Raw genomic sequence first — 24,863 nt, 5'->3', positions numbered from 1 at the left:
AAATAATAAGTGTGCCAAGGCTCAAGATCTAGTCCCAGTTTTTCTTCCCAGAAACTTTAGCCTTAAAAAAATTGCCTCTGTAAACTGTAAAGAAAATGACACCACTTAAAGGCAGCAGAACAGAATCCATAGTTGAACATCATTTAGCAACTAAAATGACAGTTTGAACTGTGAAACCCAATAAATTTTGTTGTATAAAGGCTGCTCAGAGAATGATTTACTCCCCTCCCCACCAAAAAAAGATATTTGAGAAGCTTTATTCTACATCAGAATCAATACCTTTAAAGCTTTAGGGGCATGTCTTTGAGTATATTTTTCTGAACTTGAATAACTGCAGTGGTGAAGATTGTTCCAATTTACTATTTATCACAGAACTTTAAAATAATTGAGTGAAGTTAAGTTGCCTGTTTTGAAGCAGAGATTAGCAATGAATAGGAAGTGTCTCTCTTCTCTTTGTGATCAGAGAGGCCCGTAATTGCATGAAGGGAGAATAGAGCGGAATGGTCTCTTGTCACCCTGCGCACACGCATGCTGTATCCTATGTTTCCAGTTTGATTTTGAGTTTGTGTTAGTGTAATAGCCCCAGGCTTTAAGTGTCTTTTAATTTAAAAATATAGAGTAGATCCTCATTTTTCAGGGATTCTCAATCTGCACTTTTGCCTCCTTGCTAAAATTTATCTGTAACTCTAGAATCAGTACTCGAGGTCCTTTCAGGGATGCAGGTGGAGCTGCAGAAACATGTTGAGTCCTTCCCATCAGAGATGATGCTCTGTCTTCTTGTTTCAGCTCTCATCTGAAAGTACCCTTTCCATAGTCTGTTTAGTGCCACGTTTTTTGTTTGTTTTTGCATGTTTGTTCTTTTTGTTGGTGATTGCTGTTTTAAGGGGGCCCCACATGTAGTGCTGGCGTGCTGTCTCCTGTGTCTAGGCACGTGAAGGCTGGGATGTGCTTGATGAAGAAATTGTGTTAGATGAGCTTTGTTCAGGTGTGAGTGCCAGTATTAACTGGCAGTGTGGGTTCAGTATTAATGAAGCAAAATAAGGTGCATTGGGGAAAAAAAGGAAGAGGAAATTTGCTGATTTGTATGTGTGGCTACTCTGGAGAAATTCCCCTCCACCTTCTGGAAAATTCTTAAAGTAACATCTGTAGTGTGTGACTAAACTGTGGAAAAGATGGAGAGGCAGCTAAATTTGTGGTCATGAGATGACAACCAATTAAAAAAAAAAAAAAGCCTAATGGACGGCATTGCTGAGGGCTGGGCTGTAAGTCAAAGATTCAGGCATGTTTCCCAGGGTCAGGAAAATGTTAAACCCTTCTCAGCTAAGCGCTGGCTGGTTCGCACATTTCACAACACGGTTCAGCATGAAACATGTTAAATTTGCAGATGAGACAGGTTCTGAAGATCAAGAGACTAATGAAGAATTAAGAAAATCCACTCTATCCTCATTATTCACCGATTCTGTATTTGCAGATTCTCCTATTTGCTAAAATTTATTTGTAAGGCCAAAATTGACACTTGAGGCACATTTATGGTCATTTGCAGACTGTAAAACATCCCAAAACGTGTCAACCAGTGCACACATTCCTAGCTGATAGTCAGACAAGGCGATGTTCTGCCTTTTTGTTTCTGCTTTCATATAGAGAGGATGAGCAGAGAGAGGATGGACTCAGGAGGGAGCAGTGTAGTGTAGTGCAAGAAACCCTGCATCTGGGATCAGCTGGATGGGGTCTGAATGCCGACTCTGGTACCTGTTAGTGGGGTCCAGGCAGATGACTTAATATTTCTAAACCCCATTTTCTCTTTTGTAAAATAAAGAAAATGGAGTCTACCAGGATGAGTTGTTTTTAGCATTTAAGGTCATAATCTATGGTATATATGCATATACTCATGCTTGGGCACATGTTCCCAAACCCACGTTTGGCTGCCTGTCACCCAAGGGATCATCACTCAAGAGACCAGTTTTGTTTGGAAAGGAATTTGAGCTTTATTCAGGAGAACAGCAACCCAAAGAGAAGGCGGACTCTTGTCCAAAAGTCCACTCTGAGGTTTTGCCCGGCTCTGGGGGTTTTAAAAGGTGCTAGGGTAATCGGCAAAGGGCATGCAGTGGCCTGCAGCATTACTTGATCACGTGCAGACTTGATGACGTCAGCTACAAACATTACCTTAGTGCTCCAGGGTTGGGGGTGTGTGTTGGGGGTGGGTCTGGTTCTTGTTTCATGATGTGCAGGAGGACTCTGTTCTTTCTGCAAAGAGGGGCAAAGTCTACAGATACACAAAGGGAGGTTAGTCAAATCATTTGTGTGACCTTCAAAAGAAAAGCATTTTGCTAAAAAGAAAATTACTGGACTGATCAGAAAGCCAAGGTAGCTTCAAAAAGACTTGCTGGCCTCAGGCCTGGAAAGGTTCTGGTTCTTCACTCTTCAAGGCTGGTGGTCTGCAAGTCTCAAAGAAGATAAATTAGTTCTGTTGCAGACCAAGGGCCTTCGATCAGTAAGGAGGCTGAACTTAAAGTGAGTTAACCCTTAAGACAGGCTGGAGTGCTGTTACACACACACACACCTCAACCCACCCTAGGAATAATGGTTCAGTATTTGCTAATTCACTGTTAATGGTAACTTTACAGAACATAACTACTGTGAATAATGAGAATTTTCTGCACCTTCTAAGTGTTATACAGGACAAGGATCATATGCAAAAGCTGGTTTTCCATATGACACTAACTTCTTTTACTGGGACATTGGCAAACAAACTTCTATAGTGCAAATGGTATTTCAGTTGATGAAAATGGCCCTAGAGGCTCATAGGAACATTCCCTTAAGAGTAATAGTGCAGTATTCGTGAGTTCAGTGTTTTCATGGTGACTATGGAACCTAACTACTGTGAATAAGGAGAATCAACTGCAATGATTTGGTAAGGTTATTTTTAAAAACAGATTAGTCGATTGGGGCACTTGGCTGGCTCAGTCAGTGGTGCAGGCAACTCTTGATCTCAGGGTTGTGAGTTTAAGCATTATGTGGGGTGTGGAGCCTACTTAAAAATAAAAAAAATAAATAAAACAGGGCAGCCTGGGTGGCTCAGCGGTTAAGCATCTGCCTTCAGCCCAGGGCATGATCCTGGAGACCTGGGATCGAGTCCCACATCGGGCTCCCTGCATGGAGCCTGCTTCTCCCTCTGCCTGTGTCTCTGCCTCTCTCTCTCTCTGTCTCTCATGAATAAATAAATAAAATCTTAAAAAAAATAAAACAGATAAATCAATGGCATACTTTATACAATAGAGGGCAAATGATTTTACAAGAAAGTGTACTATTGAATATATTGATTTCCATTGAATATATTGCTTCTTAAATACATAGGTTTTGGGCTCCTGGGTGGCTCAGTGGTTGAGCATCTGTCTTTGGCTCAGGTCGTGATCCTGGGGTCCTGTGATTGAGTCCCGTGTTGGGCTCCCTGCAGGGAGTCTGCTTCTCCCTCTGCCTGTGTCTCTGCCTCTCTCTGTGTGTCTCTCATGAGTAAATAAATAAAATCTTTTAGAAAAATACACAGGTTTTATGATGTCTGGCTAGAATAACAGGATAGAAATGCCATATCTGTTTACTTTTTCCACTGGTGTTCATCATCACCATGGTTCACATTTGTTGAGCTTTTCTTATATGCCTGTCACTATTTTATGTTCTTTACACATGATTTCATTTAATCTTCCCCATAATAATTATGATAATAGTGACAGTAGTGGGAACTGCAGCAGCCACGAACACTTAACATGACACTTGTTGTTTTCAAGTGGTTCTCAATGATTGACTAATTCATTCCTCACAACATGCCTGTGCATAAAGTGCTATTAGGAGATAAGGACACTGAGATCCAGAAATGTTGCACACTCAGACCCTGACCTCTGCTGCTTCTCAGAGTTGGGGGGGCGCTCCCTCCACCAATAAGCCGATTCACTAGGAAATTGTACATGCTCTCCAATTTTTCTTCATGTATTAATTTTCCTTGAAGCCAGACTCAGATTAGTGCCCACAGGTACTTTAGCTGATCAGTTTTTATGGATTGTGACAGAGCTGGTGTCAGACAGCAAACTCCTATTTGTCAAACCAGCTTTGCAAATAGAGACTGAGCTGTTTGTCGAGGAAACTGACCACACAGGATAAATGGTTAAGGATTATGGCCTGTTGTAGTTGTCTCTTCTTTATCTGTAAAATTGCTAATGCTATTAAAGTATGGTGGAGTGAGTTACAAAGAGGAAGAGTAGATATTTTTTCTTCTGGTGAAACTTGCACAATGAGCTCTCAGGACAGGAATGGAGAACATGACATCTTCCCTGGAAGTGCTCCCTGCATCCTTTTTCCTCATCTGTATCAGGAGTTCCTAGCCTGGTATCCCTAGGCCTACAGATCTTTTGTTTACTGATTAATTATTGGCCGCAAGTCCTTTGAGAATCTAATAAAAGCCAAGGACTCTTTCCTCAGAGGAAAATCCTCCCAGGCACATACCCTGTTATTAAAGGCATTTTGTGGATATTCCCAGACCTCCTGCGAAGCCCATTAGGAAAGCATCTTAGAGTTCATGGATTCTCTTGTGGGACTGCTGAGCTGAAGGGTCAAGAAAGAATTCTTGAGATGTTTTTGGTGCAAAAAGGTGATTTTATTACAGCACAGAGACAGGACCCCTGGGCAGAAAGAGCTGCACTGTGATTGTGAGGAGTCATTGATGATATACTTTTACTTTGGAGGAGGTAGAGATAAAGGAAGTCTCTAAAGGGGTTTCCATATGTTAAAGAAGACTTACAGGATGTTGGAGGTCTGGCTTTTGTTGCTTTTAGTCTAGCAAAACATCAGCATTAAGATAGCCATGAGTTCTTTGAGGCATGTCGCACTCTGCATGTCTCAGGTATTTATCAGTGAGCTACAAGTGTAAGGAAATTTAATTTTATCTACATTTCTCTTGCATTTATTCTCATCAGATTCTAGAACCTTCTCGTAGGAGGTCAATGAGCTGTTTTTACTCTTTTAAAATATCTTACTGAAGTCTAGCAGTTATCTACGTTTCTTTGATTTTGTCTGGAGTTAGATGAATGTTTGCTGGGTTCTTTGAGTTTATTATGTGGACAAAGTATTGAAACCAATAAGTCCATGCTGACTGAGGTAGGATTCCTTAGTGGTATAAAGTTTGGGAACCACTAATCTATATGGGGCCCCTATCTTCATTGGTCTCACCCTTCCCAGAATCCTGTCCGTCTGGACAGCCTTTACTCTGTAACTTTAATGATGTAGGAAAAATCATTAGTGTTCGAAGCCAATGGCCAAGAAAGAGTTCTTGAGATATCTTTAGTGCAAAAAGGTGATTTTTTTAAAGATGTTATTTATTTATTCATGAGAGACAGAGAGAGAGAGAGAGAAGCAGAGATATAGGCAGAGGGAGAAGCGGGCTCCATGTAGAGAGCCCGATTTGGGATTTGATCCTGGGACTCCAGGATCATGCCCTGGGCTGAAGGCAGGCACTAAACTGCTGAGCCAGCCAGGCGTCCCAAAAAGGTGATTTTATTAAAGCAGGGGACAAGACCGGTGGGCAGAAAGAGCTGCCCCAGGGTGGTGAGGAATGGTTCATTATATACTTTGAAGTTGGGAGGGGTTTTCTCCCAAACTATTCTCCATATAGTGTAAATGTCTGAGGAATTTGGAAGCCAGGTTCCCAGGACCTTGAGGGGGCTAGCTATGTTGAGAAAAGCTCATTTATCACTGTCTAATAAAATCTTAGTCATGAGACCTTTTAGATGTATATGGGTGAGCTCTATGCTTGGGAGATGATCGCCAACATGTATCTTGGGTAGAGCTAAAAGAATTTCTCTATGTTAAAGTAGACTTACAGGATCCTGGGGTCGGGCTAGGATTGCCTGTTGCCCTTAGCAAAGTAGTAACATCGAGGCAGTTGAATCCCTAGAAGATGGTCACTCTGCCTGTTGCAAGGACTTGTCAATGGGCTATCGGGAGTAAGGACATTTAATAACTTTTCTTCTGCCTTTTGCCCCACATCATCTAACAGAATAATTTTATACTGCTTTTGGACGATTTCATGTGTAAATGCTTTGTCTTCTCTATTCATTCTTAAAACCTTTAAGAAACTACATCTATTGGCCGTTTCTTTTTTTTTTTTTAAAGTTTTTTTTTTTAAAGTTTTTTTTTTATTTTTATTTATTTATGATAGTCACAGAGAGAGAGAGAGAGACAGAGAGGCAGAGACATAAGCAGACTCCATGCACCGGGAGCCCGACGTGGGATTCGATCCCAGGTCTCCAGGATTGCGCCCTGGGCCAAAGGCAGGCGCTAAACCGCTGCGCCACCCAGGGATCCCTATTGGCCGTTTCTTATTCTCCATGGGGTTTGGTACCAGTTAGATCAGTGGGCATGATGGGGGAACACAGGGCTAGCTGAGGACAAGGCATGAGCGTGGGCAGCACATTGACAAGTCCTTGAAACAGGCAAAGGGACATTCCTCTACGGACTCAACTGCCTCCATGTTCATACTTTGCTAAGGGCAAAAGGCAATTTTAGCCCAACCCCTAATGTCTTAGCCCAACCCTCCAGAGGGAGGGAGGGAGAGTCGGCTAAAGTAAGTCTACTTTAACATATAAAAATTCCTTTAGAAATATCCTTTATCTCTAAACCCCCAAGATATGTGTTGGCAGTCATCCTCCAAACACATGGCCCACCAATACACATCTGAAGGGTCTCATGACTCAGGTTTTGTTAGACGGTAATAAGTGACCTTTTCCTAACAATAACTAGCCCCCTCAAGGTCCTGGAAACCTTGCTTCCAAAATTCCCTAGAGAGTATGCTATCTTCAAACCCTTCCCAACTCCCAGGTATATAATCAACCACCCCTCACAGGCTTGGGGCAGCAGCTTTCCTGACCATGCATCCTGTCCCCTGCTTTAATAAAACCACCATTTTGCCCTAAAGACATCTCAAGAATTCTTTTTTGGTTGTCCGCTCCGGACCTCACCTATATTCCAAAACTATCAGGCATATGTGTCTACAGCTGCCCTCAGCCCAGGAGAGGGCAGTGTCTGCCAAAGGTGTCTAACCTTTTGTCAGCAGGTGGCAGCAATTGAGTAGGTAAAAATGGTCATCGTTCTTCAGCCTAACCAGACTTTTCAGAGCAGTAGAGCCCTTAAAAGAATATCTACCCAATGAGAAGGCTGAGGAAATGGTTCCTAAAATAAATGCAGCTCTATTAAAATCTAGCGTTATTTTTCAGTTTGATGTAATATTTTAAACTTTTTCTTTTTTTTCCTACTTAAAGGAATTGCATTTTGAAGATGATATTATTTCTTGGTTTTTGATGCTTTGGGCTGGGGTGGAAGGTAACATTATAGTCAGAATCTTCAGAGGGAGCCAGTGGGCAGCATTTCCTCATCCTGAGCGTTACCTTTTATTGCTGCTAAATTTACATGAAAATAAAGCCAGTTTTTCCCAAGAGTGAAATATGTATTTACATTTCAGTTATGGAAGGAATTACAACATGTGTTTATTTTACAGTGGGGAATCCTGAGAAGGTATCTAGAAGAGGAGGCTAATATTACATATTTTCTGAAAGGTTAGTTTACAGATGGTGAATTAACAGTACCCAGCTAAATCTAAAGGGAGATAGTCATTTCTAAGTATTTTTCTGAACCAAAGGAGAAAATGCACTTTCCTTCTGTTATTGTTCAGATTAGCCAAAATTAGGCAGTCCCAGCTCTGCCTCAAGTATAACAACTGAAATATCGAACATTTTCACTGGAAGAGAACAAACCTGAAGACTTGAAGCAATGACACAAAGGCTGAAGGATGCTTTTCGTGGGTCATTGTAAACTTACATCATTATCTCTCTGCACTAGCCAGGCGTGGGGAACCTGGGGCTGCTCCCCACACCTCAAGAACTTGAAGGAAGAAAGTCACTGCTCAGGGGAGGGCCTGGGAGAGACTGGGGGTGTTGTGACTGGTAACTTCTGGGTGGGGAAATGCGAGAGAGGCACTGCCTCAATTCAGGCACTGGAAGCCTCATAGGATTTTGACTGTGAAGGATGAGGAAGAAAGGATTTCTAGGCAAGATGTCACCTGAGAGAAAATCAAGAGGTACCAAGTTATCCAAGTGGGTAGTGTGTTAATGAGAAGTAGGTATTGAGCCACACTTTTTTTTTTTTTTAAAGATTGTATTTGTTTATTCATGAGAGACATAGAGAGAGTGGCAGACACAGGCAGAGGGAGAAGCAGGCTCCCTGTGGGGAGCATAATGCGGGACTCCATCCCAGGACCCCCGGGTCATGACCTGAGCCTAAGGCAGATGCTCAACCACTGAGCTACCAGGCATCCCACGAACCACTTTTTGTGAGAATTCTGTTTTGGGATCCTATACTTCCAGGGACCAGACATTTTCTTTGTATGTCTCCAGTTTGGTGATACCCTGGAAAGAGAAGAATTTCTGTGAAAAAGAGAACTGTTTTATTCACAGCTGTATAGGGAGAACTGCAGAGGGAGGGAGGGAGAGTTGGCTAGAGTAACAAAATCCATTTCCACGAAGTTAATAGATGGGGTAGACCAGTGAACCTGATATGAGAGAAGAGGTAACATAGCTACTTGGGTGGTTTTCCAGATTTTGGAAATCATCAGAAAAGGTATAAACTGAGAGAGGACTGTGGATTGAGCCCTTGTCTCTTCTTAAACTCCTATTAGACTGGTGGGCTTTGCATTAGATGGTATTGATGTGGGAAACAAAGACAGAAGAAAAATTAAATGTCCCTTACTACTTAGACCTCATTGACAAGTCCTTGAAACAGGCAGAGTGACCTTCCTCTGGGAGCTCAGCTGCCTCAATGTTGACACTTTGCTAAGGGCAAAGGGCAATCTTGGCTTAACACCCTAACCCCTCAGGACCCTCTAAGTCTACTTTAACATATAAAAATTCCTTTGGAAGCTTCCTTTATCTCTACCCTGCAAGATGCATGTTAGGAATCCTCCTCAAGCGTATGGCGCACTGACATACATCCGAAGGGTCTCATGTCTGAATTTTTACTAAACTGTAATAGATGACCTTTCCCTAATAACAGCTAAACCCCTCAGGATCTTGGAAACCTTATTTCCAAAATTCCTTGAAGGCTTGTGCTGTCCCTGACCCCTTCCTAATTTGAAAGTATATCATCAGCCAGTCATCACAACCCGAGTGCAGCTCTTTCTGCCAACGGGTCCTGTGCTTTAATAAAACCAATTTTTTGCACTGAAGATGTCTCAAGAATTCTTTCTTGGTTCCAAACCCCAACATTTCCTACACTAGTACTAGAACTAAAAGTGATGGGGTAGTCTGGGATTATTTGGAGCTGAGTGTTTATCATAAGCATTTATAAGAAGTTAGTATACTGGGAACCCCCACTGTCAGGAAGCTGTGTGACTTTGGCATTCATGTCACATCAGTGGTAAGTTTAGGAGAATACCTCATTATTTGACTAGTAGTTATGGATGAAAGCATTGTCTGATGTCCCTTTGGATGCATAAATTTTCTTATAAAGTGAATTTCAAAAATATTTACAAATAGTGTACATCCTTATATCTCAAGAATGTCAGAACCCTTTTGGGTTAAATATCACATAGAAGTGGTGGATGGGAGACCACATAGTAAAGGGGTAGGTCTGTGTAGGCATCTGGTCAATGGCCAGCCAGTCATACTCACTTTCTCTCAAATCTGAATTTGGAGAGAAAGGAAGCCAGACCTATGGAACTAGGTAGATTTGGCACCCCTTGTGGCTATGCTGGAATTTGGACAAGTTGGGGAAGTTTTCAACCGAGCAAGAGGAGAGAGAGTGAGAGGTTGGGAAAGCCAGAGACTGTAGAGATAAGACACTGTGATATCTCTGAAGGACAGAGGGAGCAGCCCTTTCTGGTAGATTCTGGGTATCTCCTTCCTGGATCCATGCAATAGATCCCCTTCTTGAGCTAGCATGGGTTGGTTTCTGTTCTTTACCACTGAACTTTCTGACAGCGGTCAACTAGACTCAGGGAGATATGCAGGAAAAGTATGGAACCTTGTCTGATTACTCAAGTTCTCTGTCTTGATATGGCAAGAAAAAAAAATCAACCCGTTCAGAACTGGTATTGTACTTGTTTTACTTGTCAGTATTTAAAAGCTGACTGGTTGACATTTAGATGTAATTTGGGTATGTTTGTCCATATGAATGCATCTTCTAGTAGCCTTCAGATCTTTGTATCTTCCTTCATGCCAGGAAGTTGGGAAAATTGTTAGTTCTTGAGATGTCTGGGTGATTTTTTTCATATATTCATTTACTTTTTAAAAACTATTATCTTTTGCCTACATTTTGCCAGGCCCTGTCCTAGGTGCTAGGAAAACAACAGTGAACAAAGAGACCAGGTCCTCAGGGTACCTGGGTGGCTCTACCGATTCAGTGTCAGACTTTTGATTTCGGCTCAGATTATGATCTCAGGGTCATGAAATCCAGCCCTGCATCAGGCACCACACTAGAGATGGAGCCTGCTTAAGATTCTCTCTCTCTCCCTCTACCCCTTCCCCTCTTCCCCCCTCTTAAAGAGAGAGAGAGAGAGATTGAGAGATAAAGTCATCATCCTCATGGAGCTCAGAGCCTGATAAGTGTGGGACAGATTAGCCAATGGATAACATAGCACATGACTTAACTACAGCCATGATGGGTTCTGTGGGTGATGGGGACCATGACTTTTTGGGGAGATGGTAGAAGGCTACCTGGTGAAAGCAACCCATATGGTGAGGTCTAAAGAAAGTAAGAATTAACTAGAAGAAAGGCATGCCATGGATTGCTTAGAACTTGAACCTGGAACCCATTCAGATAGGGCCTTGTTTTTCCCAGGATCACATAGATTATTTTAGAGGCTAAAAGGAGCTTCGGACTGTTGTGGGCCCAGAGATATCTAATGTGCAGTGAAAGTGTTGTATTCCTCCTGGGAGATCGATACTGGAGGAGACTCACAATTAAGGCTAAAGTTCCAAGGTCTTAGGATAAAACAGTAAATGTCCATTATTCTGAGTGGAAGTTGTAACACCAGATGTGGGGCATTGGAAAGGATTTCTTGGATTTGCTGGAGACCCGTGCCAGCTTGTTAAAGTTTCTTAGAATCTTGGACCTCTGTCCTCCCTTCTTCCTTCCCTCTTTCTTCATTCTTCCCTTCTTCCCTCTTCTGCCATCTTTCTCCCTCATCTTCCTACCTTCATTCCCTCTTTCTTTTTCTTGCCTTCTCTTCCCCTTCCTCCTTTCTTTTCTCTACTTATCATGACAACTATTTGTCAGGAATCTCCTGTGAGTAGAGTCTTTTGATGAATAAGGTTCTGTGATCCCATCCCACAATATGGTGGTGGATAAATGGATCAATTCAGTTAGTAGCTGGGTCCTGGAATTAGACGTGTGTGGAACTCATAATTTCGTAAGTTTTTTAAAAAAAAAAAAGATTTTATTTATTTATGAGAGAGAGAGAGACAGAGACAGAGAGAGAGGCAGAGACACAGGCAGACGGAGAAACAGGCTCCATGCAGGGAGCCTGATGTGGGACTCGATCCCAGGACTCCAGGATAATGCCCTGGGCCAAAGGCAGGCACTAAATCGCTGAGCCACCCAGGGATCCCCAATTTCACAAGTTATTTTTGTGCATTTATTTATATGAATAGTGGCCATGTGTCACATACTCTTACACTTCACTTTCTTAAAAAGTGTACATTAGAGTCTTCAGGAAGTGAGGAAGAGTGGGAATGGATCCATGTCAGTTCATTCCATTGCTGGAAAGCACTTTCCAATGCAAGCTTCTATAGAGGGTAGTTAATTGTTTTGTAAAGCGCAGTGTATTGTATATCATTCCATCTCCTATTTGAGCACCTTGAGGATTACATGGTAAGCAGTTTGCGTGCAGAAATTTGTTCTCTCTTCTGTAAAATGGTGACTGCAGTATCATTGACTCAGTGGAGATACAATAAATATTAATTACTGGTGGCTTTTCCCTTAACATAATTTTCCGTGTCAGATTAATGAAGCAGATTCCTGATAAATGCATTTGTCTCTCCAGAGTTTCATTTGCCAAGGCTCAAATGCTATAAAGGATTTGCCTGGAGGCATAAAGTTCTTGTCCAATTTTTCCCCCCTTTTCAAGTGCCCTTTGGGGATGCATTTCTTTCCTGAAAATAATTGGCACTAGTGAAATTAATTTTAGCTGCTAAAGAGAACTGAGTTGTTATATTCTTGTCTGCTACTCTGGATAGATATTTGAACTAAAAACAATAATTAAGTTGTGAAGGAGAGTAACAGTCATTTAGTAGGTAGAGCTAGTAAAGGCTTGGTTTGAGAGAAGTATGTGCTGACAAGTTGAAGTTAGAATGTATACATCCATTGGCATGTTTTCTTCAGGAATTTTTTTTAAATTATTATTATTTTTTAGATAAGAGATCACAAGTGAGGGGAGGGGCAGAGGGGGAGGGAGGAGCAGACTCCCTGCTGAGCAGGGGGCCCCAAAGCAGGGCTTGATCCCAGACCCCCTCGTCCCCCATCATGACCTGAGCCGAAAGCAGATGCTTAACTGATTTAAATCACCCAGGTGCCCCATCCTTAGGAATTCTTAAAAACAGCTTTATCTCTCTGCAAAATAGAAGAATTTCCCAAAGTGGAGATTAAATATCCAGAAACTTAGAAGTTCCTTGAGAAAGGCTAAGCCGTGTATGTGGAATATGAGCGAATAAAGATAAAGCAGTCTCAAGAAAATGGTTTAATTTCATACTTGCTGATCTTTGGTTTGTGCAGTAACATTCTCCGAGAGACAAAAAAATGACATACCAGCTAGTGTTTGCTGAGAACTGACAGATCAACCAGAAGACCTCTGAAGACCTCAAATAAAACTGCCTTTAGCTTTTACTTTTTACATGACTTATTTTGAGAAGTTTCTGACTTGAAGACATCTGAGGGGAGTTTAAACTCTTGAGTGAAGCTTCCACGCCTTTTGCAGGACAAATCCTTACCTTGATTGTACAGTTTCTGTTTCTGAATCATTTTTTTCCCTTTGGGGATTTTACCCAGAGCTTGTGGTCTAACCTGTTCTTGTTTAGTTCAGAGTGGATTGACCCGTAGATCAGCCAGTTTGCTCCCCAAGCATCTACTTCCTTTTAGGTGTTGGAGTCTGCTGGGTGGGCATCAAACCATGTGCGTGCACATGTGTGGTTTTCTCCTGTCCCCTGGGAGTGAGGCAGAGGGCAGAGAAGTTTGGATCCAGGACAGCAGACTTTAGTCATGGCCTCTCCACTTCTGTGGATTAGGATTTCGGCCCCAGGGTTGTGTAAAAGGAGAATCACAGTAACCAGCTCTGCCCCTGTGGCCAGGACAGAGCTGGGAGGATGGGATATTATGAATGAGGAAATGTGTTGTACATGGTAGAGCTGCCCTTCCCCTGGATGTGAAATGACCCCCATTATTCACACTATGGCTGCTCCTGATGGCTTTGATACTGGAGGTAAAGGAAGAGCATCAGAAGAGAAGGGGAGATGGGGAGGGGGGGCGGGGGGGAGGGGTAAAGCTTTGCTTTCCAGCTTCAATGTTGGGTTCAGACACAGGGCCTTGGGTGGGCCTGGAGGAGGTGGACTGATGCCCTTCCCTTGTCCACTGGGTTCTGGGGATGGAATGACTAGGCAGTTGGACAAAGTTCAGGTGGGGCCTCTCCCTCTGGCACTGTGAGGGTTTAGGGGCCCTCCATAATGGTTTCCTATTGTTCCATGTCCCCCAGACCTTCAAGGAGAGGTGTCTTCAAGAACTTTCTGGATCCATGTGATTCTCCCAGTAGTCCTTCTGCTCCCTTTCCTTGGGACTTGAGCTTTCCCTTCCATTGGTGGGGACTTCCATGCCATCCATGTTGCTGCTTCCACCCTGGGGAAGCGGATACTCTCTGGACTCCCTTTAATCTGACTTGCTTGAATTCTCTTTACTGGATAGGGAAACTTCTTTTTTATCGAATCTATTTGACATAGGACAGTGTGTAAATGTAAGGTCTACAACACATTGATTTCACGCATTTCTGTATTGTAAGATGATTGCCATTGTAGCGGTATTCACCTCTGTCACATTACATAATTATCCTTTCCTTTTAGTGGTTGGAATAATTATGTTCTAGTCTGTCAGCAACTTTGATGATGCTAGTACCATCTTCACTATATTCACCAGACCGTGTAGTAGCTCTCGAGGGCTTGTTTATTACCTGTTGCTGGATATGGAAACTTCTTAATCTTCCTTTACCTCACATTATAGAGGGACATGTGCAGTGAAGTAAAATGATGAGATACTGGTTTTTGAGGGGTGGTGGGGTGGAGGAGGGTTGGGTTGCCAATGAAATTGGTTAAGAAAAAAGAGGTTGTAGAGAGGGAGAAAGAGGACAGCTCACACACTGCTGAGGGAATACCCACTGATATGGTTTTTTCAAGGATAAGCTGGCAGTATTTATCAAAAATTTAAAATTGATATTGAGTGCCCTTAAATCTAGCAACTCCTCTTCTAGGAGTTTATTTTAGGAAATCATTATAAATTTATGCTGAGATTTAGCTACAGAAGGAGTTTGTTGAATTGTAATTTTTTTTAAGATTTATTTATTCATTTCTTCATGATAGACACACACACACACACACACACACACACACAGAGATAGAGAGAAGCAGAGACACAGGCAGAGGGAGAAGCAGGCCCCATGCAGGGGGCCCGACGCGGGACCCGATCCCGGGACTCCAGGATCGCGCCCTCGGCCAAAGGCAGGCGCCAAACCTCTGAGCCACCCAGGGATCCCTGTTGAACTGTAATTTGTCGCAGAGAAGCAAAGGCCTCTCCATGATGTCCAGTGGTGGGGAACTGAGGAGTCAGTTGTGACACATTTGTGCAATGGATTAGTCTGCAGTCTTTTTTTTTTTTTAATTTTATTTATTTATTCATGAGAGACACACACAGAGAGACATAAAGAGAGACAGAGGGAGAAGCAGGCTCTCTGCAGAGCAGGAGCCTGATGCAGGACTTGATCCCAGGACCCTGGGATCATGACCTCAGCTGAAGGCAGATGCTTAGCTGCTTAGTTACCCAGGTGCCCTCAGTCTTTTTAAATAGTATTGTCAAAAATTATTGACATGGTACGTGGAATAAAAAGGGTTACAGGCAGTAGTATGATGTGCAGCCATTTCCATAAAAAGTGAAATCACATATACATGCATAAAAATGATGTAAGTACACATGCCAAGATTTTAACATCTGTTTTCTCTGGTTTTGGATGTGTTACGATGGTATTGGTTCTTTTGATTATTTTTCTTGTGGTTAAGTATTCTGTACAAGTTTTTTTAAAAAAGGGAGAAAAGTGTTTTCAGTGAAAACAAAGCGGTGGAGTAGGGAGTCGTGTGCTGTGGGCGGTGCTCCTGCAGCAGCGCTGTGCATGGTGGTTGTGTCAGGGAGGCCAACCTTGTCTCCAGGGAGAGTGAGGGCTCCTTCATCTGGGCTCAGCACCCTGTTCTGCTCTGTGGCTTTGTGTGTGGGAGGCAGGGGGTACAGACACAGGAGTAGTGAATAAGACTGATTATTTATTGGTCCCTCATCTTCTACCCCAAATCCTTCTGTGTTGGCCTGTAGCACGCTCTTTGAGAAGAGCCTTCTGTGTCATGCAATCATCCTTACCAACATGTTCACATTCAGTACTTACACATAGAATGAAAAATATAAGAGCTTTTAACTTCTGTGTAGGGATCTTCTGGTGCATAATTCTGAAGATGATTTCTCCACCTCAGGTTTTCCTGCGATGGAAATTACATATGAACAAGTGATGGTGGGTTTGCATCAAAGGAACTTTGGCTCTAAGGCCCAGGCTCTACTTTTTTTTTTTTTTTTTTTTACACAGTATAGCCATTAAAATGACACCTCTCTTTATTGATGTGGAAAGAAAGATATCTGTGCTGTGTGTTAGTCTTCCAGGGCTATGGTAATAAAGCACCACTAACTCAGTGGCTTAAACAACAGAAATATCTTGTCTCATGGTTTTAGAGGTTAGAAGTCCAAAATCAAGGCACTTGGCAGGATTGGTTTCTGCTGAGGTCTGAGAGGAAAAGAGATCTGTACAGGTCTGTCTCCTTGGCTTCTAGATGGCCATCTCTAGGGCTTTCCTCATTTGCCCTTTGTGGATGTCTGGACCCAAATTTCCCCTTCTTATAAGGACACCAGTCATACTAGATTGCAGTTCACTCTAAAGACCTCTTCTTTTTTTTTTTTTTTAATTATTTATTTATTCATGATAGAGAGAGAGAGGCAGAAACACAGGCAGAGGGAGAAGCAGGCTCCATGCCGGGAGCCCGATGTGGGACTCGATCCCGGGGCTCCAGGATCGCGCCCTGGGCCAAAGGCAGGCGCCAAACTGCTGAGCCACCCAGGGATCCCCTAAAGACCTCTTCTTATCTTCAATTCCTCTGTAAAGAGTCAGTCTCTAAATATGGTTACATTTGCGGTACTGGGGGTTAGGGCATCAACCTATGGATTTGGGGCACAGTTCAACCCACAACAATGTCTTTGCCCCCTACTTAAAAAAAAAACATAACAATAGGAGAAATCTCAAACACATAACATCAGAGAAGATGGTATTGAACTTCTCATGCCCTCATCAATAGCTTCCACATCCCCAAAGCCAATATTGTTTCTTATTCCTCCCCCCGCCCTAACAAACTGGATTATTTTGAAGTCAGTCCCAGGGCATTACAGGTGATGCATTCTAAGTGATAGAAAGTTACACAATTATTTATAAGGGAAGATATTTTTAAAATAAAATAACTTGTGTGCACACACAAATTAAAAGAGCCAGAATAATACCAGAATGTTAACAGTGCCTACTTATTTTTAGGAAGTGGGACTACAGGTAATTTTTACTTCCTTCTCTGTAACCGTTTTTGCTGACTGATTTTGCTGGGATGGTGGTAGTTGGAGTGAGCCAGCCTTTTGCAATCAGAAACAAACAAACCTGTAGCAGAAAACCCCAAGTTATTTCTAGAGTGTGAGAAAGGGTAGGGTGAAGAAGAAACCATGGAAAAAAATTTGTCATAGTTGTTTTCTGAGGCAGGAGGTAGTATTTTACTTCCAGAATATGAGAAAAGATGAGGAGAAAGTACACAGGGTGATGTTTAGTGGTGTAGATGGCACTGGAGTTGTGGGGATTGCCATGACAGATGACCTCAGCCAGGACGCCTGGCCTCTCTGACCACAGGTTTCTCGCCGGGCAAATGAAAGTGAGGGACCAACAGAACCCTAAGATTTTTTTGACTGTGAGTGGTGTTATCTCTTATTTCTTGAACCTGTTAATCTGCATTTGTTTTTTATGAAGGTAAAGATAAAATTTGTATTTTGTATGTGTGCAGTATGGAGTTGTTATTGGGGCTGGTGAGGAAATGACTGTAGAAAAGCCAAAAGTGAAGATATGACAGAAAGGAATCTGTTTTTAAGAAATAGAGCAGATTCAGGATGCCTGGGGGTCTCAGTCGGTTAATCATCTGACTCTTGATTTTGGCTCAGGTCATGATCTCAGGGTCCTGAGATTGAGCCCCTTGTCCGGCTCTGCACTGGGCACAGAGCCTGCTTAGGATCCTCTCTCCCTCTCCCTCTGCCCCTCCCTCCTCTTAAAAAAAAAAAAAAAAAAAGAGCAGACACCTCCCACATCCTCAGGAAGTGTTTTTTTGAGTGTGTGTGCACATTTCAGAATTTTGCCTTTGCCTTCTGCTCTTGCCAGCTTGGGCTCATTTATGTACAGCATCAAAACTTCTTGATAGCAGTCACCCTTATTGAAGCTGTGGAGGGACCAGAACAGACTTCAGGTCTCCTTCATCTCTGAACTGATCTTTCAACTACTCTTGTCTTTGGTTTCTATCCCTCTCATCTCATATGATAAAGGCCAAGTGTCAAAATGTTGAGTTTAAAGATGCCATTACCTATCCTGCCTCACAGGGATGGGGTGGATGGAGAAGTCTGGAGCCATGGCTTTAAGTTACTTAGCATCAATGATGACACCGTGAAGCCAAAGCAAAGTGGGTATGCATCTAGAAAGCAGGCAAAAATCTAGAAATGATGAATACTTCTCTTTTGTCTATTCTCTCTTGTCAAGCTTCTATTACCAAAAAAGATTAATAGATAGTGCTCAGCAACCTTCCATTTGGCCAGTTAGATCTGCTTATGAAGCAGTCTCCAACTTGGAAGTAGAAATAGAATGTTTGCACTTAACATACCTTTGAGAAGAAGGCAGACCTTTATGTCCTAGGGTATAACAATGACTTCAGGCTGGATTCTCCCCTCCACCACCCAGAGCTGAGGGCAAGGGGGATCCTGCCAAAACAAACGTTAGTTGAGAAAGCCAGAGGTGCACGTTTTCTCTCTTTCTCTCTCTCCCCCCCTCCCCCTCCCTCTCCCTCTCCCTTGGAGGCACCAGGTCTGGGGAACCTCCATCTGCCTTCTCAGCACCAGCGGGGACCAGTGGAAGCCCTTGAAGCAGGAGATAATCCAAAAAGGTCAAAATAGCACCACAAAGGCTTTGAAATTCGATGGTTAATTGAAACCACAGGCCATCAAAGTAGGCTAGGGGATTACGTGCTAAACATAAACTCGGTAGCCTGCTAAGAAAAAGTATTCAAGTCAGAACTAAAATCTCCAAATGTGATAGCCAAAATGTCCAGGATACAGTAGAAAATCACCATCATACTAAGAACCCAGTAAAATCACAATTTGAATGAGAAAAATAGTTATCTGATGCCAAAACTGAGATGAGTCAAACATTAGTTTTACTTGAACAACTAGTCACACTCATTTGTGTTCACCTGGTCCGACTGCTTTCAAGCTGTTAGTGACAAAGTTGAGTGGTTGTTACAGAGACCCAGTGGCTCAAAAACCCTGAAATATTTTACTATCTGACCTTTTACAGAAGTTTACTAGCCCCCGTGGCAAGGCCATTGAAGACATAATGGTCAGGTTTTTAGAGATATTTTCTTCTCTTTCCTTTTTGTTTTGTTTTTTTATTTGTTTCCCTTGGTTTGTATTAGAATGCATTATGTTCTTTAACCTTAGTGTCTCCATTCTTATCCTGTGGTTTGTAATGTTCTTAGTTTGTAACCTCATCCTGTAGCCAGGAGCCTCCCCACTTTGGAGATGGACCCCATTTCCTCCCACTTCTCTTTGTCCCTTATTGCCACTGTCAGCTGTCTTAACCCTACTGGGAGATGTAGATTTGGTAATATCTGTCCACTCTCTGTTCTCTCTCTGCTCACATATAAGACTTGAGAAATTTGGGGGAGTCCATAGGGTGTTTAGGGCTGTATTTGGAAGTACAGAGAGAGGTGTCCCAAGGGGGCCCAAGACCCTGCCTTAAGGAGACTCATGGTAGGTCATCATTTCAGGCAGGTGCTATGCCAAGAGGGAGCAAGAGATATAGCTCAGGGTATATTGGAGGAAGGTTGGATGTCAGGTAGGAAAGTCAGCAAGAAGAGATTGATCAGGTGTGAGGCCAAGACTTACTGTGCCCCGACACTCGGGAATTTGGAGGAAGTCTTTGGAGACTGGAATGCCAGCTTTCCAAATACCAACAACACCATCTATCAGTAAAGAAAAACGGCTTTATCCTTTACCACTCTGAGGGAGAACACCACATCCTCAGGGCATTGTCAGTGTCTCTGAGTGGGGAGAGCAAGGTCCGAGTTTGAGAATTTGATGTTTGGTTTACAACACGACGGCTTGATTAGGGTTCGGTGCAGATCAAGATACAACAGTTCAGGATTGGTGTAAACAGCTAGGCAAGGCATTCAAAGGATTGTAGGGTACAAGCTATTGATAGTTTCCACTACAGAGTTGATAGATATTTCAGAAAGTTTCTCTAATGAGCTGTCAAACCATTTTTGGGGTAGCAGTCTCTTGGAATATTAGAGTAATGCTAATGAGGGCAGTGGAATGGTAAACATGTGTTAAGGGAGATAGTAAGCTGCGCACGTGTGTGTGTGTGTGTGTGTGTGTGTGTGTGTGTGTGTGTGTATTGCTTCTAAAGATGCTTAAAGCATACCTTTTAAGCTTAGCTGAAGACTTTGGCCAAGTGAAATGCCTAAGTCATCCAAGGACTGACCTCTGACCCACAGGGGAGATAGAAAGGTGGCTTCTGAAATTAACCAAGTGGAGGATAAGTGCTAAACCAACGCTGTCTTGAAGCTGGCATCACATTGTTTGGTCTACTTCCAAGCCTGACAGACTGAGTTACTGAAGGTACTAGGAATCTGTGAGCCCAGGAGGCTTTGCCAACTAAGCAAGCAGCATTGGTGATTTTAGGATAAGGAGTCCATCTCGAGAGGTGCCCGATGCTGATCCTTTGATTACTAATGGATGAACTGGTGTTCATTGATATTTGGTGGCCTGACAGGACTAGACCTTTCCAGTGTCTCTCAAAACTAGCTCCAAGGTTTGCAGCTCTGAGAAGTCTGAAGCAATCAGCTGTAGCTGAAGCCCCTGAGCCCCTGCTGCCCACTTAAGTCTCCCCTTAGCCAGATTTGAGCCTGTTGAGCTGGATGTCATTAGGTTTTAGTGTCTTTACCATTCCTTAAGCTGTCGACCAAGAGAGAATCCATTAAAAATGTAAGCCAGCGGGCTTTTATTTGGGCGATGAGAACTGCAATTTGGGAGATACAGTCCAGGTAGAAACATGACTCTTGTTTTGAGGGGAGCAAAGAGGATGGAATTATAAAGGCAGAAGGATGAGTGCAGTTCTCATTCAGATCCTCTCTGCAAAAAAGGGATTGAAACCAGGTTCACTGGGATTGGTTGAATTAGTATGCAAACGAAGGGTTGAAACTTATCAGATCTCATTGGCTCCTTTTGAAGTGAAGAATGCCAATAATTCAGTCCTCAGAATGCCAGTAATTCAGTCCTCGTGGTGAAGAAGAGTTAAGTCCAGGCTGAGGGCTTCCTACGAGTAAAAAACTTCAGGATTCCTAGGACATGCGGAAATTCCTCCTCTTTTTTTTTTTTTTGGAAAGATTTTATTTATTCATGAGAGGCACAGAGCGAGAGGCAGAGACACAGGGAGAGGGGGAAGCAGGCTCCCCAGAGGGAGCCTGATATGGAACTTGATCCCAGAACTCCAGAATCACGCCCTGAGTGAAGGCAGACACTCAACCCGCTGAGCCACGCAGGTGTCCCTCCCTGATGGCCTCCTGAGCCTATTTTAGAAGAGACTTTCTTAGCTAGGTTTGCTTACCTCTTTTTTGAAATCTCTTTTTACACAGCTTTATTGAAATAAAGCAATAAAATCTGCAGCCACTGATTTTATTAGCCTTAACTCCTATGATTTGATTTTGTAGTACATATACCATTATTTGTGCTGTGAAAATGGGCCATAGGATTTTTTTTTTCCCTTCCCTGTGACATTTGCTTATCTGTGAAGTTCAATGTGACCTACATATGGTTGATTTTGCAACCTCAGAGTTGACATTTTCGGGGGTGAAATTTTATTCGGGGTCCTGTTTTGCACACCTGTATTATAAGATGGTGATGCCCCTGATTCTGTAATGCCAGGAAGAAATGAAACTCGTGTATTTTGTTTTTAAAGACCACAAATGATGTTGATGTATTTCAAAAAAGTGTTAATGGCTCTGATGTAAAACTTACATTAATTAAAGGTAAGTGGTTCAACTTTTTTCAAAGGCTGGTAGCAGTAGGTGAGCTTATTCATGCTTTGTTCTTCTATTGATAAGCCCATAGGAAGCTCGATAGGGGTGGCTGGTACACCTGGGTTACTCAGTTGGTTAAGCATCTATCTGACTCTTGATCTCTTGATCTCGGCTCAGGTCTTGATCTCAGGGTCATGAGTTCAAGTATGGTGTTAGGCTCTAGGCTGGGCATGGTGCCTACTTTTTTTTTTTTTTTTTTTTTTTAAAAAAAGAGGATCCGGGATCCCTGGGTGGCGCAGCGGTTTGGTGCCTGCCTTTGGCCCAGGGCACGATCCTGGAGACCCGGGATCGAATCCCACGTCAGGCTCCCGGTGCATGGAGCCTGCTTCTCCCTCTGCCTGTGTCTCTGCCTCTCTCTCTCTCTGTAACTATCATAAATAAATAAAAATTAAAAAAAAAAAAAAAAAGAGGATCCTTCAAGGGGAGAAGGAATGCTTTAAGGATTTGCTGTTGTTACTGTTGCATATGGCTTTTCAGTGCCGTGTTTGTCTTTGTGCTCTTCATTTAAAATTAGTTGTGGAAAAAGCTAACTAACACATGTTCTTCCAAAGTCTGACAAAGACCCTTCATTCGTGCCTCCTAGCCTTAGAAACGTTAGAGCAGTAATAACTGTGGTAGGGAATCCCACATTTCTTTGAGGGTTCATTCAATTTCTTTTGGAGCCTGATGAAACTAACATCAAGTGAAGATGACATCAGTTGTGTCATTAAAGGCAATAGTTCTGTTTTTGCATCACATAGCAAAAGGGGAGAAAATGAATCTTTAGGGAACATCTGCTGTGTGTCAAACACTGTGCTAGGCTCAGTTCACCCAGAAAGATGTTGAAATCCATCAAGTTTCTGGTTAAAGCTCTAGCATAGGGTTACTCAGTGGGATGGTATTGGCATATGGCATTTTGAGCAAAACAGGTCTTGTTTTAGGAGACTGTGCCTTGGCCTGTGGGGCATTTAGCATCCTCACCCCCTTCCTACCCCCCACGCTCCGCCATCACTCAGTGCCTAAAGTTCTCAAATCACTGTAACTGTCAAATCCCACCCCACCCCACCCCCACTGCCAATTCAAGTGTCCCCTCTAGCAGGTCATCCTGCCTCTGACACTGACGGGAAGCTCTCAATTATATTGAGTACTTTTCAGAGAGCAGATACATAGATTCCATTTCTGGGTATGTCTGTTGTAATGGAGTAGAGGATTCTGTAAGTCAATTTTTTTTTAAGATTTTATTTATTTATTCATGAGAATACACAGAAAGGAAAGAGAGAGAGGCAGAGACACAGGCAGAGGGAGGAGCAGGCTCCATGCAGGAGCCCTATGTGGGACTTGATCCCGGGTCTCCAGGATCACGCCCTGGGCTGAAGGCGGTGCTAAACCGCTGAGCCACCCGGGCTGCCCTGATTTTTTTTTTTATTACCAGAGATTTACATAATATTTTATGCTTGTAAAATAATAAATATTTATTCTGTATTATACAATTGGAATATAGTTTTTTTTTTTTTTTTTTTTTTTTTTTTGATAAAACACAAGCGTATCCTATATAGTTAATGGCTTGGCTTCACTCACCTTTTCTTTTAAGTGTTACAGTATCATCCTTAATAGTCAAGAACAATTTATTATATGTTTCTTCATTACGGTTTCTTCTTCCCTTTCAACACCTCATGTTTCTAGGACAAGATTTTATGGTGGGAATTTACAGAAATGTTGACTGTGACAGCTCAAAATCCACTTCTCTCTGTTAGTTCTATATATAGAACTGTCAAAGAATACATAAACATTTTATCTTGTGCAAAGGTAGATTTAAGCAGTTGGCAGTATTTCTGGGTAAACCTAAACTGATAATGGAGGTATTATCCTTTAATAAATCTTCAGCCATATTATGCTGATTGAGTATAATGATTTCTGTAGACTTTATGTCAAAAATCGGTTCTTTTGCACCTCAGAGAAGAGTGAGACAGGATTCATTTATTCATTTCACAGCTATTTTCCTGTACTTGGGATATATCAGCAAACAGCTCAGCTATGATGATCTCTGCTTTCACACTAGCACAAATGAACACAATAAGTAAATTATAAGTTGGGTTAGAAGGTGGTAAGTGCTATGGAGAAAAATTAGTAAGAAGGATAGAAGAGTGCCAAGGGTTGGGCTGGAGATACAATTATTTTTTAAGGATTTGCTTTTAAGTAATCTCTACACTCAACATGGGCTTGAACTCACAACCCCGAGATCAAATCTCACACTCTACCGACTGAGCCAGCTGGGTGCTACTGGAAATACAGTTTTAAATAATGCGGTTTGGGAAGCTTTGCCGAGAAGGTGACTTTTAAGCAAAGACCTGAAGGCAGAAATGAATACCTGTTGAGCTCGTGTTATGCCCCAGGTACTTTTTTAGGAGCCAGCATAGCCAGGTATGACCTTTGTAATCTGCAAAAAATAATTTGCATGGCCAAAGGATTGGTGTGCACATTGAGGTGACAGTTCCAAGACAGTTCCTATTGTCTGTGCAATAGGCTTAGCAGTGATTTAAAAAGTGATCTTTTTGAAATAATGGTACCTATTTTGATAAGTAGGATTGCAATGGATGAGCTTTTTTTTTCCCTTTCCTTTTATTTATTTTTTTTTTAAAGCCGTTAACTACACAGAGTGACAGAAAAAAGCAGGTGCCCGTTTTCAAAAAGAAATAGGAAAATAAGGCTGAGTGTGGAATGAGTTTTGTGTCCCAAGTCCAGTGGTCCCTGCAGAACTACTGCTTCTCCCCACCTGGTGATATTGTAAGGATAACAAGGATCATCTGGGGAAGACAGTGACAAAGCATGAGTTATGGCCTCAAATTAAGTATGGTTGTGTGGGGAGCTAAAAGAAAAGTGGACCAGAGTCTAGAAACCGGGAGCTGGTTGCAGCCTCTCATGGCAAGCAGCCCTGGGACCTCGGGCAGTTTGCTTTGCCTCCCCCAAACCCCGCACCCTGCTTTCTCAGAGCAGCTGTTTTTGCTAGATGTATACTCTATGTGCATCACCTTGTTTGGAAAGTTGTGGAACACAGGGGACATGAAACTCACAAGTTAACCAGTCAAGTGCTTTTCTAGTTCTTGACATCTTTTCTTCTTGATTTATCAATTC

At 42.5% G+C, this 24,863-nt stretch overlaps 1 protein-coding gene across 3 annotated transcripts in view; it reads left to right on the top strand.

Moving 5' to 3' along the window:
- OSBPL10 (oxysterol binding protein like 10) overlaps window positions 1-24,863 on the top strand; it is a 295,297-nt gene that overhangs the window by 195,788 nt on the left and 74,646 nt on the right. The window lies entirely within an intron of this gene.

Source organism: Canis aureus, chromosome 22, assembly GCF_053574225.1.
Source record: "Canis aureus isolate CA01 chromosome 22, VMU_Caureus_v.1.0, whole genome shotgun sequence".
Taxonomy (NCBI): domain Eukaryota; kingdom Metazoa; phylum Chordata; class Mammalia; order Carnivora; family Canidae; genus Canis; species Canis aureus.
The sequence above is the reverse complement of the archived record's forward strand: the minus strand, read 5'-3'. Positions and strand labels throughout refer to the sequence as shown.